Source organism: Portunus trituberculatus, chromosome 43 (genome assembly GCF_017591435.1).
Source record: "Portunus trituberculatus isolate SZX2019 chromosome 43, ASM1759143v1, whole genome shotgun sequence".
NCBI lineage: Eukaryota > Metazoa > Arthropoda > Malacostraca > Decapoda > Portunidae > Portunus > Portunus trituberculatus.
The window spans coordinates 10,463,575-10,481,910 of record NC_059297.1 but is presented as its reverse complement, the minus strand read 5'-3'; the positions used below and the strand labels follow the sequence as shown (position 1 = coordinate 10,481,910).

The 18,336-nt window shown below is 33.9% G+C and overlaps 1 protein-coding gene across 1 annotated transcript in view; it reads left to right on the top strand.

The window, feature by feature from the left end:
- Nucleotides 1–18,336, top strand: part of LOC123517974 — a 203,829-nt gene that overhangs the window by 169,912 nt on the left and 15,581 nt on the right.

The window sequence follows — 18,336 nt, the reverse complement described above, 5'->3', positions numbered from 1 at the left end:
CTCATTCTTCTTCTTATTATTATTATTATTATCATTATTATTATTATTATTATTATTATTATTATTATTATTATTATTATTATTATTATTATTATTATTATTATTATTATTATTATTTTATTATTATCATTATTTTCTTTACGTTTTACCTTCCTATTTTTTTGTTACATATTCATATTCTTGTTCTTCTTAATATATTTTTTATTTATTTATACGAAAGTGCTCTAGAATTACGTTCTTTTACTCGATAGCTTTGAAACATTTATGAAGTTAGACAATATAATATTAGAATCATGATATTAACATTGGCATTTCTAAGCATTAAGTTTAGCTCCATATATGAGTATTATTATTATCTACCGGGTAAAGAATGGAGGCAAATTTATATCATACAACACTCAGCCATTACAAGCAAATCACGAGCAACATAAAGTTGTGTTGCTCTTTCCTATCCGTCATCAAGCACAGGTGAATCATTATGAAATTCCCTCGCATATGACACGCAAAAAGGCAAAAACATTGGTCAGATTATAGTTTTGATATGGATTACTGGCGTTAGTGTTCTCGACACATTATCTGTAATGTATTGTCTCGGTAAATGGTATTATTTTATGTTGAGGAGGGAAGGGATACGATAAATACGTAATTCGTTGGTGATAGAGAAGTAAATTGAAGGATGGAGGAAGAAAGACGGGAGAAAGTGTTGGTGAAAGAATATGGCTCACTTATTGCCTTTTTCCTCCTCTTTCTTACATATTGTGAGAAAGATAGAATTCTGTGTGCCAGCATGTCAGGCAGACTGAATCCATAAATAAATCTCAAAGATATGTATACAATGAATATATACGAGTATACACACACACACACACACACACACACACACACACACACACACACACACACACACACACACACACACACACACACAGCAAACAAAACACACGAAATGTCTCCATCACCTCTCTTTCTAGATGTGTTTTATTCATACGGAATATGGATATTTGCATACCTGCATGCACGCTTTTACTGTGCATATGCATGAGTTTAGTGGACAAACACCCAAAAAGATGCGACCATATGTATGTCCACGTGCTTGTACTCTTCCATCATCCAAACCCGTGGTGCTCACCGTGCTAGCTGCCTTCACTGTCACATAAACTGAACCAACCTGCGGAGAAAAGTCCATGATGTGTAGCGGATGCATATGTCAGATTGCCCGCCTCACTCGCAAGAACCGCAACTCCGTGTTCATATTGAAGGGAGACTCGGGTTTCGATACATCAAAACTGACTTATTTCAAGCGAACAAGCTTCATTAAGAATTTGTTCAAGGATTGATGACTTATCTGAGAGTTAGTTACTTATAATCCTTTGTTCTTTTGGTTTGCTAAGTTGCTAAGTCAGAATGTGCTGAGTGACCTGAGCGCAGTGATAACAAACAGCAATACCCATTTCAGTTGGAACAACAGTAATTGTCCACTAAATAGACCTAAATAGTGACATTTTCATGCTGATGACACTATTCGGTGACTCTAAACACACACACACACACACACACACACACACACACACACACACACACACACACACACACACACACACATCTAGTTGACGGTTGCTTGTAATACACGTCATTCGTTGTTTTCGGCGATGGTATCTGAATAACGTGTGTGTGTGTGTGTGTGTGTGTGTGTGTGTGTGTGTGTGTGTGTGTGTGTGTGTGGATGGGTGGGTGCGTGCACATGAGAAACACGTATATCAGTAGTTTTCCTTGTGACCTTGACTTAGAGAGAGAGAGTGTTAGTGTGCGTTAGTGCGTGCGTGAAGTACACGTGTGTGCATAAGAAACCCGCTCTTACCCACACGATTGAGACTTAATGAGGCGTACCTTGATTTGAGTTGAGTTATAGGTCGGGAGAGATGCCTTTGTATCGGCTCTCCCTGACGTATGTCGGGGTCTTTTCTTCTTTCACTTATTGGTTTCTGTTATACGTTTACATAATAACCTGGAAAACCGAGCACCGTCACCACTAAGTTGGTTTCACCTTGAAGCGCGTCGCTTTGAAAGGTGACCGCCTCGTCTACCCGTGCCATCGAGATGCTGATGAGATATATAAATGCTAATAAGGGAGACGAGACCTCGGCGCTGCGTCTCATAATACCCCTCTGGCCTCTCCTGTCCTTGAACACCTGCTGACTCCCGCCATCGGATCGCTCGCCCTGATGAGGTCTGAGTCGCGTCGTGTTGTTAAATTTTTCATGTGCATGTTTAGCTTGGTCAAAGAAAACGGGCAATAATTGTAGGGTAGATACTACAGGACAGGTGCAAAAGGTGTAAGCGGACACTGTTATCGTGGTGGGACAGTTTTAACGATGCATGTCTGTCTGGCCTCATAGGGATTATTATTCTTTTTTTATTATGGTATGTACATCCTTCCACTCCCCGTTCACCTTGGGCCATAAAAGAATAAATGTTTTTTTTATAGGAGTGGAACAATAGCGAGATTATTAAATGAAATTAAAAGTTTAGTAGTTTAAGGGCATAAGTTTTGATAGCGGTGGTGGAGGTAATAGTAGTAGTAGTAACATTAGTAGTAGTAGTAGTAGTAGTAGTAGTGATTGTTAGTAGTAGTAGTAGTAATAGTGATAGTAGTAAGAGCAGTAGTAGTAGTAGTAGTAGTAGTAGTAGTAGTAGTAGTAGTAGTAGTAGTAGTAGTAAAAGTAAAAAAAGTAATAGTATTTGTGGTAGTAATAATAGTGGTATTAGTAATATTATTAGTATTGTTAGTGATGATGTTGATAATAATGATAATGATAATGAAAATAATAGTGATAATGATAAGAATGTTGATGATAATAATAATAATAATAATAATAATAATATTATTATTATTATTGTTATTATTATTATTATTATTATTATCATTATTATTATTATTATTATTATTATTATTATTATTATTATTATTATTATTATTATTATTATTATTATTATTATTATTATTATTATTATTATTATTATTATTATTATTATTATTATTATTATTATTATTATTATTATTATTATTATTATTATTATTATTATTATTATTATTATTATTATTATTATTATTATTATTATTATTATTATTATTATTATTATTATTATTATTATTATTATTATTATTATTATTATTATTATTATTATTATTATTATTATTATTATTATTATTATTATTATTATTATTATTATTATTATTATTATTATTATTATTATTATTATTATTATTATTATTATTATTATTATTATTATTATTATTATTATTATTATTATTATTATTATTATTATTATTATTATTATTATTATTATTATTATTATTATTATTATTATTATTATTATTATTATTATTATTATTATTATTATTATTATTATTATTATTATTATTATTATTATTATTATTATTATTATTATTATTATTATTATTATTATTATTATTATTATTTTTGAATGATAATGATAATAAATAATAATAATAATGATAATAATAATGATAATATAATAATAATAATAATAATAATAATAATAATAATAATAATAATAATAATAATAATAATAATAATAATAATAATAATAATAATAATAGCAATAATAGTGATAACAATAATAATAGAAATAATTACAACCGTGGCAGTGTTGATAATAGTGATAACGGTTTTGGTAGTAGTGATGGCAATAGTGCTTTCTTATGTTGGGCTTCAGGTGACTGTCAATTCCCACTTAAGGGAATACTCTTTTAGTTGTTTGAGAAATGGTGCACCTTTAGTTGAGGGCGGCATCTCCTCCTCCCCTTTAATCATTGCCAAGGTCAGAGACTACAGGGATGATAAAGGATGAAGGATGTGGATGGAGGACTGTGATGAATGATTCTGTTAGGTAGCGTCAAAAGTCTCCTGGGGGGCAGATGAATGATTAGAATGGGGTGCTGCATTTTATTCACATGACGGAATTTGTATAATATACTGTTAAGCTCACAAACCACGACAATGACAGAAGAAAATACACCACCTGCCATAGCATTTTGCATGTCTGTAATTTCACATGCTGTTGATTATTCATTGCAAAAAATGAGGCATTCTGTTCAAAGGAATAACAATGCTGCATTGTTCCGTGGCAATAAATTCAGCTTTCTCATGAGCTAATGTCAACACATTTTTTATCGTAGTCTCAAATCTTAATAAATCAGTGTACGCTACAGGTTTCAGCGCTTACAACTACAGTGATATTTGTAACATTGCTGAAATGTTGAGAGAGAGAGAGAGAGAGAGAGAGAGAGAGAGAGAGAGAGAGAGAGAGAGAGAGACTTGTATTCTCCATCAAATTGTCATGTTCTTTTATAAGTTAAGTGTACTTGTAAAAGGAAAAATTCATTGCGTTAAAATTTCAAGCTCTTAAGTTTCGAGGGAGAACGCAATGCAAATAATTTAACGTTCCACAGTGACGTGCATTATTGACTATAAATGATTTCAGTACTAAAGGCAGTGGGAGAACTTGAGACCGTGATGAACTATAGCTTAATATTTTCCTTTTTGTTGGTGGTAGCATATATATATATATATATATATATATATATATATATATATATATATATATATATATATATATATATATATATATATATATATATATATATATGTGTGTGTGTGTGTGTGTGTGTGTGTGTGTGTGTGTGTGTGTGTGTGTGTGTGTGTGTAATCAAACAAAAAGGACAACTGAAATGCAAATCGAGATCAAGAGAGTTAGTCAAAAGAACGAGATAAATGTCTTGAAACCTCCATCTTAAATGACTTCAATTCATAGATAGATGGAAATAGAGAAGCAGGCAGGGAGTTCCATAATTCACACAGAGAAAAGGAACGATTAAGAGTACTGATTAATTCTTACATTAGTGAGAAGGACAGAATAGGTGTGAGAGAAAGAAGAATGTCTTGTGCGGCAAGGAGTCAGGAGGAGGGGTGGTATCCGGTAAGTAATAATGCCTTTTGACAAATGAAGGAGTTACGATATGCAACTTTATTAAAAGCGTGACATTTCCGGATCAGAACGTCAATGAAATATAGCCCGAAAGATTCCTGTAGAAGGTGTGATCATTAGAGTTGTGTTTGACATAAATTGATTGGGAGATAATCGCAGTTTAATGATGAGAAAAAGAATAACTGTTTAGATTTTGAACAATAGATACATTTCTCCAAGACTTTTTTTTATTATCAAGAGATTCTTTCAAAGAAATTAACCTTTTTAATTGTCATATAAAAGCAAGGTATAATATCTGTGATCTAGAAGAATCTTCAGTCTTATTTATCAAGTAGATATTCTCGTATAAAAAGGAAATATCTACAATAGTATATATACTATAGTATCTCTCTCTCTCTCTCTCTCTCTCTCTCTCTCTCTCTCTCTCTCTCTCTCTCTCTCTCTCTCTCTCTCTCTCTCTCTCTATATATATATATATATATATATATATATATATATATATATATATATATATATATCAAAACTCTGGCAACGGCAACAATATCTCGGAGGAAAAAAAAATCGCTAAAGATGTCAGACCCAAGAGGAGACAGTTCAAAGGCAGGGCCAATATTACCTCGAGGAAAGTATTGGGAAAATAACTACGTTTGTGGTGTTGGTTCCGTTGTCGGTTCTGATCTCACTTCCGGCAGGTCCCACATCTCAGTGGCTGATGTTCCAATTGCTAGCTGGCAGGAAAATGCGAAATCGAATGTATTGCATCAATGTGTTCCAATACTAATGATAACAACAACGATAGGATGTGTACAAATCCTTATCTTGCGGAGAAAATCGTTGTACCCAGAAATAACGTCAGCAATGTACAGTGAACAAGCTCATACTTAGGTTTATCATTCTGTATTATAATCATTGGTCAGATGTCAAATTACGTCTCTGTCACAAAAACGACATTCAGTACAAAGTCTTATTGTCACCAAATCCGATTTCGCTGATTTTATAGATTTTAAAAGGGCTCGGAATGGTGTTCGTGTGTGTCTTTCTTCATACTCTCTCTCTCTCTCTCTCTCTCTCTCTCTCTCTCTCTCTCTCTCTCTCTCTCTCTCTCTCTCTCTCTCTCTCATGAAAATTGTGGACAGTGCGGCTATTGACCCGTGGTTAAATTGTCATATCTCATATTACCAATATCTATTTTTTTTAGCTCTCTGGCACGATGCACTCACTCTTCGACAGTGAAATAAACGGTTCCAGATGACACAAAGAAAGTCTGTGGATCGACAATAAGCCATCAGCATCCTCTTTCCCCTACACTCGTACGAATACACCTTCTAGGAGTGCTTTTCAACCCAAAGTGATGTGTGTGTGTGTTTGTTTGTGTGTGTGTGTGTGTGTGTGTGTGTCTGTGTGTGTTTGTGTGTGTGTTGCTGTATTTTATAGCCAGTGTATTATAGCAGGTGCAGGTAAGAGAAAACATGAGAAATTGTTGGCATCATAACATAAGTTTTTGTAGACGTTAACAAAGACAAAGGGTGCAGCTCCTTCTTCCCACTCCTTCGTTTGTCACACAGACTACCAGGGAGAAGCGAAAGCAAACTATATTATAAATTTAAGGAAAAGCAAAAGTTCTGTTTAAAAAAAAAAGAAAGTATATATATATATATATATATATATATATATATATATATATATATATATATATATATATATATATATATATATATATATGTAGATCACTTGCATTCTGAGCTAAAGAATATTTTCTAGTAATATATTTTATGAACCCAAAGCGCAAATAACATATTGACATCGTTCCACTCGACTTATCTTGATAGCATACATGTACTGTAATTGTTTATTTTTAAAACAAATTATAGACAACAATTGGTCGATCGTTAGAGGGATATAAATCACTATGAATGTCAAATGTAGCTCAATGGTAATTAGTTTAATACTGTCACATATTGACACCTACAGTGTGTCCACCAATTAAGGTTTCATGACATTTTTTTTTATTTACTGTACGATGATATATATATTATTTGGATGCATTATTTCAGGAAGAATAACAGTATATGTTACAAAATCCATGCAAATTAAATGGTATCTTCTTCAGCACTGTAGTTGAAAGACAATATTGTATTTATTTATTTTTTTTTTTTTTTTATGTAAACGTGCTCTCTTTCGGCATTTCGTTCAATGCAGATACTCTCTTGAAATATTCAAAACTGAGTTTTGATGATTGCATATATATATATTACTGCATGATCTTCCTATATATATATATATATATATATATATATATATATATATATATATATATATATATATATATATATATATATATATATATATATATATATATATATATATATATATATATATATATATATATAGACATATCTCATGATCATCCAAAATAATATCAAAATGAGGTTAGGGGTGATTATACACTAAGTGCTATTCTTACATACTTCAGTTGTCACATTCTCTGAAATTTTCTTATAGGCATGGACGTATGCCTACTAGAGTACCCAAGGATTGTACTGGTGTGGCAGGGAACAGGGGATAACATAACATAACATAACATAACAGGGATTAAATAGTGGACAAAGGTCTGTTGAGGCGAGGCTACTTTACAGACCCGAAATAAAGAAAAATGCAAAAATGACACCATTGAAGTTCAGTGCTAAGGCCCAGAACAAAAAAGCAAAAAGTAGTAATGACAATAATTATGATAATAGTGTAATAATAATAATAATGATAATAATGACAATAATAACAATTATAATGATAATGATAATAATATAATAACATAATAATAACAATAGTAATGACAGCAATAATAAGAATAATAGTAATAATAATAATAATAATAATAATAATAATAATAATGATGATGATGATGATGATGATGATGATGATGATGATGATAATAATAATAATAATAATAATAATAATAATAATAATAATAATAATATTATTATTATTATTATTATTATTATTATTATTATTATTATTATTATTATTATTATTATTATTATTATAATGATGATAATAATGACAACAACAGAAAAAATTGTAAAAATAATAAGAATAATATTAAAGATAATAATACCAATGATAAAACATGTAATGGTACTAATGATAATGATAATAATGAGAAGAAAAGGAAATATTTTTAACTAGATATAATAACCTCAATCAATAATGATAACAGTACTAATAAGTATAATAATAATGTTAGGAAAAATGATGAAAAAACACAATAACAATTATAATAACAACAATAAAATAATAATTCATAATAATACTCGTAGAGTGGCATTAAAAATAACTATCACATAGATTTTGATTAAGATTTAGTAAAGAAGAGAAAGAGCAGTGAAAACAGATTTAGAAAAAAAAGTAAATTGGTAATAATATCATGACTTGAGTAATAAAGAGAATAGTTATGATTCAAAAGAAATGATAATAATGATAATGACAATAGTAAAAAAAATAATAGTGTAAATAAAGCATACATCAAAACAGCAATTAAATCAATCATGAAAAGTTCGGAAGCAAGGTAGCATGACAATGACACACGAAAAAAGACAAAATCTTTATTTTCAAAAAGTGAATTTGATGTAGTGCTTTTGATTTCCTCTGGTAGAAAATTCTACTGGGAGGTTTCTCTACTTGAAAGACACCGTTTGGCATGAAATGTCTTGCATAGTGAGATGGTAACACTATTGGGGTACCTTTTATTCCTGGCTGGTGCTACGCATTGCAGATCTCTTGTAATATGTGGGAAATATAGTAATTTGTGAACAAATGATACATATTGCAAAGTTACAGTGTCTTGGAATTTCAACAGATTTAGATCTTTGAATAAGGGATCAGTGTGGACATATCGGTGGCTTAAGGTTATAATGAGCAGAAGCTTTTTCTTAGTAATAAAAGTGTTGTTGATTAAAGTGTCAAATGCTGCTTTCCAAACAGATGAACAATAAAGCAGATATGGATATGCTAAGGATAAATAAATTTGCCATAAGCTTTCAGTTCTGATATTGTTTCTAACTTTGAGTAATACCCTATTAATATACTGAGTTATGTGTTGAATATAGTTATGTGAGATTTCCATTTGAATTTATTATTTATAATGACGCCTAAAAACTTACATTCTTCAACTTGATCAAGCAAATGATTGTCAATGGAAATATCAATCTTGGGTGACTGCCACATAAGTGGTGAAAATACCATGCAATGATTTCTGAAAATATCGAGATTTAATTTATTATTTTTTATGCATTTAAAAAGATGTTGAAGTTAAGTGTTTAAGATGTTTTTAATAACATTAAGGTCTTGTTCCAGGATACATATTGTGGTGTCATCGGCGAATAGGATATATTTAAGTTAACCAGAGCTACGAGTAATATCATTAATATATAGCAGAAAGAAGAAGGGACCCAAAATTGATCCCTGAGGCACCCAATAATCAATCGGAGTGAAAGTTGATGTGGAGCCTTCATACACTGTGTACTGTTTCATAGAACTTCACTAGCTTTTGAACCATTCAAGTGCAGTACCCGAATTCCGTAGACTTTTAATTTCTCTATCAAGATGTTGTGAGATATTGTGTCAATAACTTTGGAGGGATTGCAAAATACTGATATTTGAAAAGTTTGATCGTCCATGGTTTTATACAATTTTTTACAAAGCAGGTGCAAAGCATGTTCAGATGAGTAATTAGAGCGAAAACCAAGTTGATCATTAGAGAGAATAGAGTATTTTAAGATGCAATTCATCAGTCTATCTACTGCATTTTTTTTCAAATACTTTACTAAAACTTGAAAGGATGGAAATAGATCTGTAATTAGAGTGAATAGTTTGATCACATTTGTAAACTTGAACACGCCAGCACCCTTTCCGCCACATGCCATTCTCCCACATGACACTCCTTTGCTGTGAATTCACGCAAGGCAGACCAAATTAGAGTAAGGTTAAGCCTCGCTTTGTCCCCAGCTATGACCTGAGCCCCGTGCTTCTCAATCTTTGTCCATGTCCACCCCGTGTCGTGGGTGGACGTAGTATACTTTATAGTCCTGTTCGCCCTGCCTTTGTGGACAGACGTATCTTTATTCACATTTTGTATTGTCTTATTATAATAATATACGGGAGCAGTTGTTATCACTGTATTTTCTTAAGTATCACCTACACAGTACATCTAATCTTACTTGTAAAATTTAAGTAATGCTCAGGTCTGATGTATTTTCTAGTATTGTTCAAGAACACAATAGTTGAAAAATTCGTTTGTCTGTTTTCCTTGACTAGTTTTTGGTTAATGTAAAGTGCGTAGATGCCAAGAAAGGAAAAGTCTAACCTCTATCATAACAGAGATAGTGCTCACTGGACATCGCCTATCGCTATGCACAGTGTTTCAAAACTGGTCGATCACTACTGCTCATAAATATTCCACTCGTTCTTAGGAATGCAAGGATAAATGTTACTTTTTTACAAGTGTTACGGAACAACGTTTACGACTCAATAAAAATACATTGCACAGCTTTTGCGGCACAAGAATTTGTGTAATATATTATATATTGTGGTGTAACGGTATGTGACATTGTTGTTGATCCCAGGTTGTGTGTTGGTGCCATGAACTGTATGTTTTTTTTTTTTATTTATTTACCTGTAAAACACGTGTTGTATTAGGTAACATTATTTGGGGATCCTTTAAGAATTAGTTAATTTATATATGTAAAAACATATGTCATGTAAGTGAAGAAAATAACGCATTTATGACCACTCTATTGTTTTAATAAACCACAATGATATTTATGCACACGTACCATACACTTTTGGATATGAAGAAAGAAGTGGAAGCTACGAAAATGCACTCCTAATTTTTTATAATGAAAACATATGCTTTTCAGAAAGTCCTGTCTGCAGTAAAAAAGAAGAGAATAAAGAATATTTTCGCAGTCCCCTCACTTTTCACAAAAGCCTCTAATACTGTAATTCCTGAATCGATAAAGTGAACGGTGTTGGCAAGTCTGTGCACTCAGGAAGATTGAGTCCTCTCTTCCCTGATGAAGAGACAGCTTGAGTGATGACCTGATGCCTTGAGTTGCATTCATTGGGGAAGGCAAGGGATCGTTCTGCCTCCGGTAGTATTCAACATCTTGGTCTGCGTGATGCGTCTGCAAACAGTGACGTTAGCGAAATGCTACTTGCTTTGAACTTTGACTATTTCCCTTTCAATAGCGAGAACACCAAGTTTCTGCTGGAGTTACTCATACATCATAGTGCACAGTGAATCCACCCCGCAAAAAAAAAAAAAAAAAAAAAAAAATATATATATATATATATATATATATATATATATATATATATATATATATATATATATATATATATATATATATATATATATATATATATATATATATATATTGTGGAGCGGTTTGGCAACGCTGCAGCGCAATAGAAGTAATCAATGAATAAAAACTCAATTAATGAGTTAGCATTATGAGAACTTTTAGTTGTTATAACAACAGATTTTGTTGTCAGGTTGTGTTTAGTCTCTATTCCAGCTTAATGAAAGATAAATAGATGAAAAGTTTCCTCTCCTTTATTAGGAAGGAAAGTCTTGTAAACAAAGGCAACTCTGTACAGGAAAAGTGTATATAAAGTTGAAGAACACAATAGTAAAGGGTATTACTTCCCTGTTTTTTTTACGGAGGGAGTGGCAATTACTTTATCATTTTTTGACAAATTTCATCGCTTTTCTCGTCTGTGAATATTAAAGTTAGTGCTTTCTTGTTGATTCATTTATGTAAAGATAAAAGTCATGGAATTAAAAACGTTCTCCAGGGTAAAAAAAAAAAAGAAAATAAAGTGCCTTCCAAACTTTCCAGTAAGGACGAACTTTTACAAAGCATCAGCTGGCAACCTCTCACGATCTCATTTCCATAAGAAAAGAACCTTCTCTTTATATGGCAAAGTTCGTGATGCTTGAAATGCGTCGCGATTCTAAGAAGAGTTTGAAGTACCAGTGGGATCGAACCATGTACCAAAACCATACGTCTCCATTAATTTAAGTTACTAAAACTTTATCTATTGTGATTAGACTACGAAACCCCCCCATAAAAGTAAGGTATCTTATTTCATTGTTCCTTGGCCTCTAAAAACGTGTGTGTGTGTGTGTGTGTGTGTGTGTGTGTGTGTGTGTGTGTGTGTGTGTGTGTGTGTGTGTGCGTGTGTGTGCGCGTGCGTGCTATGTCAACCATCCATTACTCCTCGTTCTTTATTGAGAGAGAGAGAGAGAGAGAGAGAGAGAGAGGGCGAGGTTGGCAGCAGTAGTGTGCGTGTGTCTCAGAAAGAAAGATGTTTATAGTTACATCATCAAAGTTAACTCATTACATGCATGATTCTTCTTCCTCCTACCACATTGCGTCTTTTCAATGGTCTCCTGTACGCTATCAGATTGATCTTGCATATTAAGGTCATACTCGTAACATAGGAGATGTTTCTTGAATGCACAAGTACTTTTTATCTCTTTGAAATTCATGACGGTGACCAGCTAAAGAAAAAAAATTACTTTCAATGCAGAGTTTATATGCTCACAACTCATTGGTGCAGATGAAATGCTACTGAATCATTTGAACAAACCATGACTGATCAGCAAAGATTATTTGGCCGTTAAAGTCACAACTTGCGTACGACATAAATCATATATGAGATGTGTCATTAAGAAATAATGCATGCTTGAAATGAGCAAAACTGAATTACTTATTCGTGTACTTACCTGCCATATGCCCTTTTATTGAAAAGAAAAAAAAAAAAAAAAAAAAACAAAAGTGGCTCATCGAATCAGCGTCTGAAAATCTTATAAAGAGTCTGAAGATCAGTATCAACCCACCTGTAATATTTACCGGCCCTGCTTTTCATTAATCTATATTCTCTATCTCAGAAGTTTCAATCGATGACTTAGAAATCAGTCTTGGGAAGCCTTTCTTTCAAGTATACACCAGGGTATAGTTTTCTTCTTCCTCGCCTTCATAGATTACCCTTTTTGATACACCTGTCATAAGCTCCGCGTTGCCTCCAAGACCGGGTCGTGTTAACTGATGAAGTGAGATAACTTGTCGGCGTCAGAACCAACTGTTCTGTGAGAGAGAAACTGGATTCTGTTTTCTGTTTTGCTCTCTCTCTCTCTCTCTCTCTCTCTCTCTCTCTCTCTCTCTCTCTCTCTCTCTCTCTCTCTCTCTCTCTCCTCACACGAGACATCCAAACGCTGCTTTTCATCTCCACGATCCTCATTTCATATTTATTTTCACTATAAATAAAAAAAAAATGCATTATGTATTAGTGTGTGTGTGTGTGTGTGTGTGTGTGTGTGTGTGTGTGTGTGTGTGTGTGTGTGTGTGTGTGTGTGTGTGTGTGTGCGCGCGCGTACTCTCCTGGTATTTATTACTATTTGACTTCGGAATCAGTGTCTCATTTATTAATATTACTGAATTGAAGTGGATATGATCTCCCTTGTTTTGCTGGCGGACATATCTGTCGATGTCGATGCATTCCAGCTGAAAAAGATAATCACAACTAGAATTTTTTTAGTTTACCTATTCACAATTCTTTCTTCTTATCTAAAACAAACAAGACATATGCTAATGATATTTCCTTATGTTTAGTTGTCTACTTCGCTACGTATTTCAATTTATATTTGATTATGTGGGATGAAATATCAATAACTTCTAAGTAAGTATTGATATTTCATAACAATAGCACCAGAGACAACATCGATCAGCCTTCTATATATCAGTTAACCTCCCCACTAAGGCGAGGTTCATGCAAGATTCAAGAGTAACTGATGTCGAAGGAAAAAAAATAAAAGGGTGAAATTTCTATGCAGACCACTAACACATACAGAGTGATGAGAAGGCCGACCAGGTGTACCAAAAATTAAATAAATAAAAGCCAGCAGGCGTGTACGTGAAGTAGGAGATTGGCTGCTCAGGTAGCGGATGGAAGTTAAGAAAAAATAAAGGTATGAAATATATTTGCCAACACTTCATTAAAAAAATTAGTTGTATTACCTGTTTATTCCTTGCTTATATTTGCGAGTGAAGAAAGCTGCATCATCGTTACAGATAACACACCCTTATCTTTGTAGCTGTGGTGATTTCTTAAAAAGTTAGTATATGAGTGATTATTATTTCTTAGAGAATGACATAGAACGAACACTTACACGAACACACACACACACACACACACACACACACACACACACACACACACACACACACACACACACACACACACACACACACACACACACACACACACACACACACACACACACACACACACACAAAAAAAAAAAAAATATTTATATTTATGCTAAGCTTTAATGACAGATTGACAAGACTTTTAATTTTGAAAATACCAATATTATTAATAAATATATCGAAGGAATGAATAAATAGAATTTTTATATGAACGCTATCTATTTTTCTTGTTTATGTTATTTATTCCCTTTAACTAGTTATTTGCTAATGCTTTTTCTTTGTGAAGAAAAAGCGTGATACCAGTTTTAATGCGTCTCAAAATACTGTCTTTTTGCAATTACTTTTCAGGAAAATTCTCGTGTATATCCCGAAACATTTCAATCTCTAGTTGCACGTACTTGTAGCAGGTTTAGTGAATGTCTTTAGTGATTTTTTTAAGTGTGTATGCATTATTCTAGTACTAATCTAATATAGATATTGCATAGTCAAAGAAAAAGCATTTATAGAAATTCAACTAAACATTTTTCCGTCCCTTGAGAGAAATCCTTGTGTGAGAAGTAAGCGTTAAGAAAATATACCTCAATCTTGCAGACGAAAATAACTTGTTTTGACTCGATCTACAAAATAGACGCCTTTATTACACTGCGGCACACTTCAAGGCGTTGTGAAAAGCAATACATGTGGTATTCGTACAGACGATCGATTCTGTCTAGAAATAGTGAAAAGAAATATTGTTATGCAGAATTTTTATTTATCCAGATATTATCAACGTGCTTATCATTTCCAAAGATATGAACAATGAAGGCTTTTTGAGACTATACAATGTTTGACCAGTGAGATGCACTGAAGGTATGGAAGTGTCACGCGACTCTTCTCGTCATACTTGACTTGTTGGTCTTTGCTTACCTGTGGAAATTATACGCAATTTGTTTTTGAAATTGCTTCCTCTGTTAGGAATGGTCGTGTTCATTTGATTTCGATAATCTTTCATTACTAATCGCTCTGAAGACATACAATAATGTTTTTGGGAAGTCGTAATTCAGTATCGCCACTGTAATCATAACTTTCAAGGCAAGGGGTGTAAGAGGCAAGTGTAATTTGAGTTATACAGTAACCTGTCTTGCTCTTATCCGTCAGAAACTGTCGAACTACTTTGCTCTTCATTGGTTGGTATTTTTGCACGGTTAATTTACAAAATATGTACTTGTTTTCTTTAATTTTGCCATTGTTTGTTATTCTTTCTTTTTTTCAAATAATAGCAAAGTTGTCAGACTCCCCCCAAAAAAAACAATGGAAGTTTGTAATCTATGAGCAATAAATTATCATTTTCTCATAATATAGTGCCGCACAGCGACCGATAGATGGTGATGATGATCTCTTTAATGAAATACTCGCTAGATTAGATTTAGCAATACATCGTAATGATGACTTCGTACAAATTCGGTGAAAATTTACATTGACTCCTTGAAAAAAAAAGTGTTCAATATAGAATAGATTTTAAAGTATTAACTTATGAGAAGAGCTGACAGAACAATGAATACTGGAGAATAATGTGCACGACCTCCTGGCAGACAGTCTATCGTGTTAATGAACTCATCTACCTCGTCTTTGCAGTGGCGTTTCATTGAACTCTGTCACAAACATGTTAGTTTGTCGTCCTTTCCGTTTGAGCTAACCTGGTGTTATATTCTATTTGTTAATAAAAGTAATTACTGAAAAAAAATGACAGCTGGTAGTAACTTCTGTCAACACAGTTATAAAAAAAATTGTTTGGTATTAAAATAATAATATAAGTAGACCAATATCTCAGAATACTGAAACACTTTTCATATTAACAAAACTAGTGATTTAATTTTTTTTCTAAATATAAGTGACATCATCCAAGCCCACTACAATCTGGCGAGTAAAATGACCTTAGCAATGACACGCAGTAACTGCCAGATCGACTGCTTTAATCATTCGTTAGTGAATCTAAAGCACCACTTTGATGGTTCACCGAAACGAAGCAATTTTCCTAACTTGCACACGTGACAGTGCTGAACGAAGCGCCTGGTCTATAAGGAATTGTTATTAATTGCAACATTTACATCGGGAGGACATAATACTTTGTTGTTACTTGGTTATTCTATGTAGATTTGTCCCTCGCAGGTTTGCCAAGCTTTGTTTGAATTCACTTAGGTCGAGGTAAAGTTGAAAAATATTCAGTTTTTCTTAAAGAAATCGAAAAGTGGTAAAGCCCTTATATAGGATTACTCGTCTGCTTCATGCAAACATTCATTTTTCTCGATAAAAATGTGACAATTTCTTGTCTCATATTTGTACTTTGTTTCATCAAATATTGAACATTGATAGTAAAAGCTATGGAATAATTTCGGTGGACATACTACTTCTGGTGGATTAGATTACTTAATATATGGAGAGAGAGAGAGAGAGAGAGAGAGAGAGAGAGAGAGAGAGAGAGAGAGAGAGAGAGAGAGAGAGAGAGAGAGAGAGAGAGAGAGAGAGACTGCTATACATACATATAGACAGACAGAGTGTGTGTGTGTGTGTGTGTGTGTGTGTGTGTGTGTGTGTGTGTGTGTGTGTGTGTGTGTGTGTGTTCTGGTTAGAGGAGGACAAATATGTAACTTGCTTCAAGAAAGTGAGTCACCTTGTCAAGATGGAATTTCTTTACACCTGTAGATGATATTTTCCCAAGCACAAAAATCCAACAACAGGACGATACCATAAAAATTAATAACACAAAACATCCTAGAACAACAAAATCAATATCTGTGCCTCCTTGTCCACAGAATTCACTCAGATGGATAGATTGAGTGCAGAGAAATCTGAAAATTTAGTTTGTTAATGAAGAGAATAAACAAACAACTCATTTATTATCCTTTAATTTTTTGAAGATTTTGGCACTGTTAATGTACAACTGTAGCTGAGTTTCCAAATATAGATCTATATTAAGACCACCACATCATCATCGATACTGGGGATAACTCAATGATTTGGGAGCAGGACGCACGGTGACCTGTACATCCTGCGTCTATTTCAGCAGCAATTCACTCTTCACAAATTCACATTCACGAGCGTTTTAGGAAGAACAGTGTGGCGAAAAATGAAGGAAGTCATTACCAAAAGCAGAGGCAAGTAACAGACGAAAATAGTTGATTTGGACAGACTGAATTCGTCCCCAGAGAGAGAGAGAGAGAGAGAGAGAGAGAGAGAGAGAGAGGAGCGGCTGAGGAAAGGAGAGGATAGGAGAGGAGAGGAGAGAGAGCCGACCACCTAAACGATGTGTAGGTGTTGGGCTGAGAACGGAGATTCGCGCTGGAGAGATTTCCCGTCAACGTGAAGGGAAATATTTCATGGGAAAACGACCCTTAGCATTGATTTGTTGGGTGTTTCGTGGGCGAGAGGTGGAGGCAGGTGTATGGAGTGAGGAGCAGGCAAGTGTAAGAGAGAGAGAGAGAGAGAGAGAGAGAGAGAGAGAGAGAGAGAGAGAGAGAGAGAGCTGAAATAGATGTGTGGGGTACGAAGAAAGGAGGTGTGAGGGCGGGAGTGAGGAGAGACGGAGAAAGGAGAGCAGGGGTATAGATGTGTGGTTATAGCAAGGAAGGAGAGGCGCAGACGGCAACCTGATAAATTGGGAGAAATGAAAAGACATGTTTGCGGCTGAGGAATAGAGAAATGACGTGGGAAAAATCATTTAAACGCTGGAACTCACCTGTGTTTTGAAGGACGGACAGGGAGGAGAAAGGAACGAATGAGAGAGAGAGAGAGAGAGAGAGAGAGAGAGAGAGAGAGAGAGAGAGAGAGAGAGAGAGAGAGAGAGAGAAGGAATGGGGGTGAAGTGGAAGTGGGAAGTGTTAATTGGATCCCAGTCTCCTGTTCTCTTTAACAACCCAAGTGTCCTGAAGCCTCTCACTGGATTACTCGTTCCGTTGGTCGTCCACAGCCGCCTGCCATCCCTCCCTTCCACCACTTGCCGCACATTCACCTAACTATCGCTCCACTTGCCGCCTCTCATTCACACTCAATCCTTTTCTGCGAAGTGTCTGTCACTCAT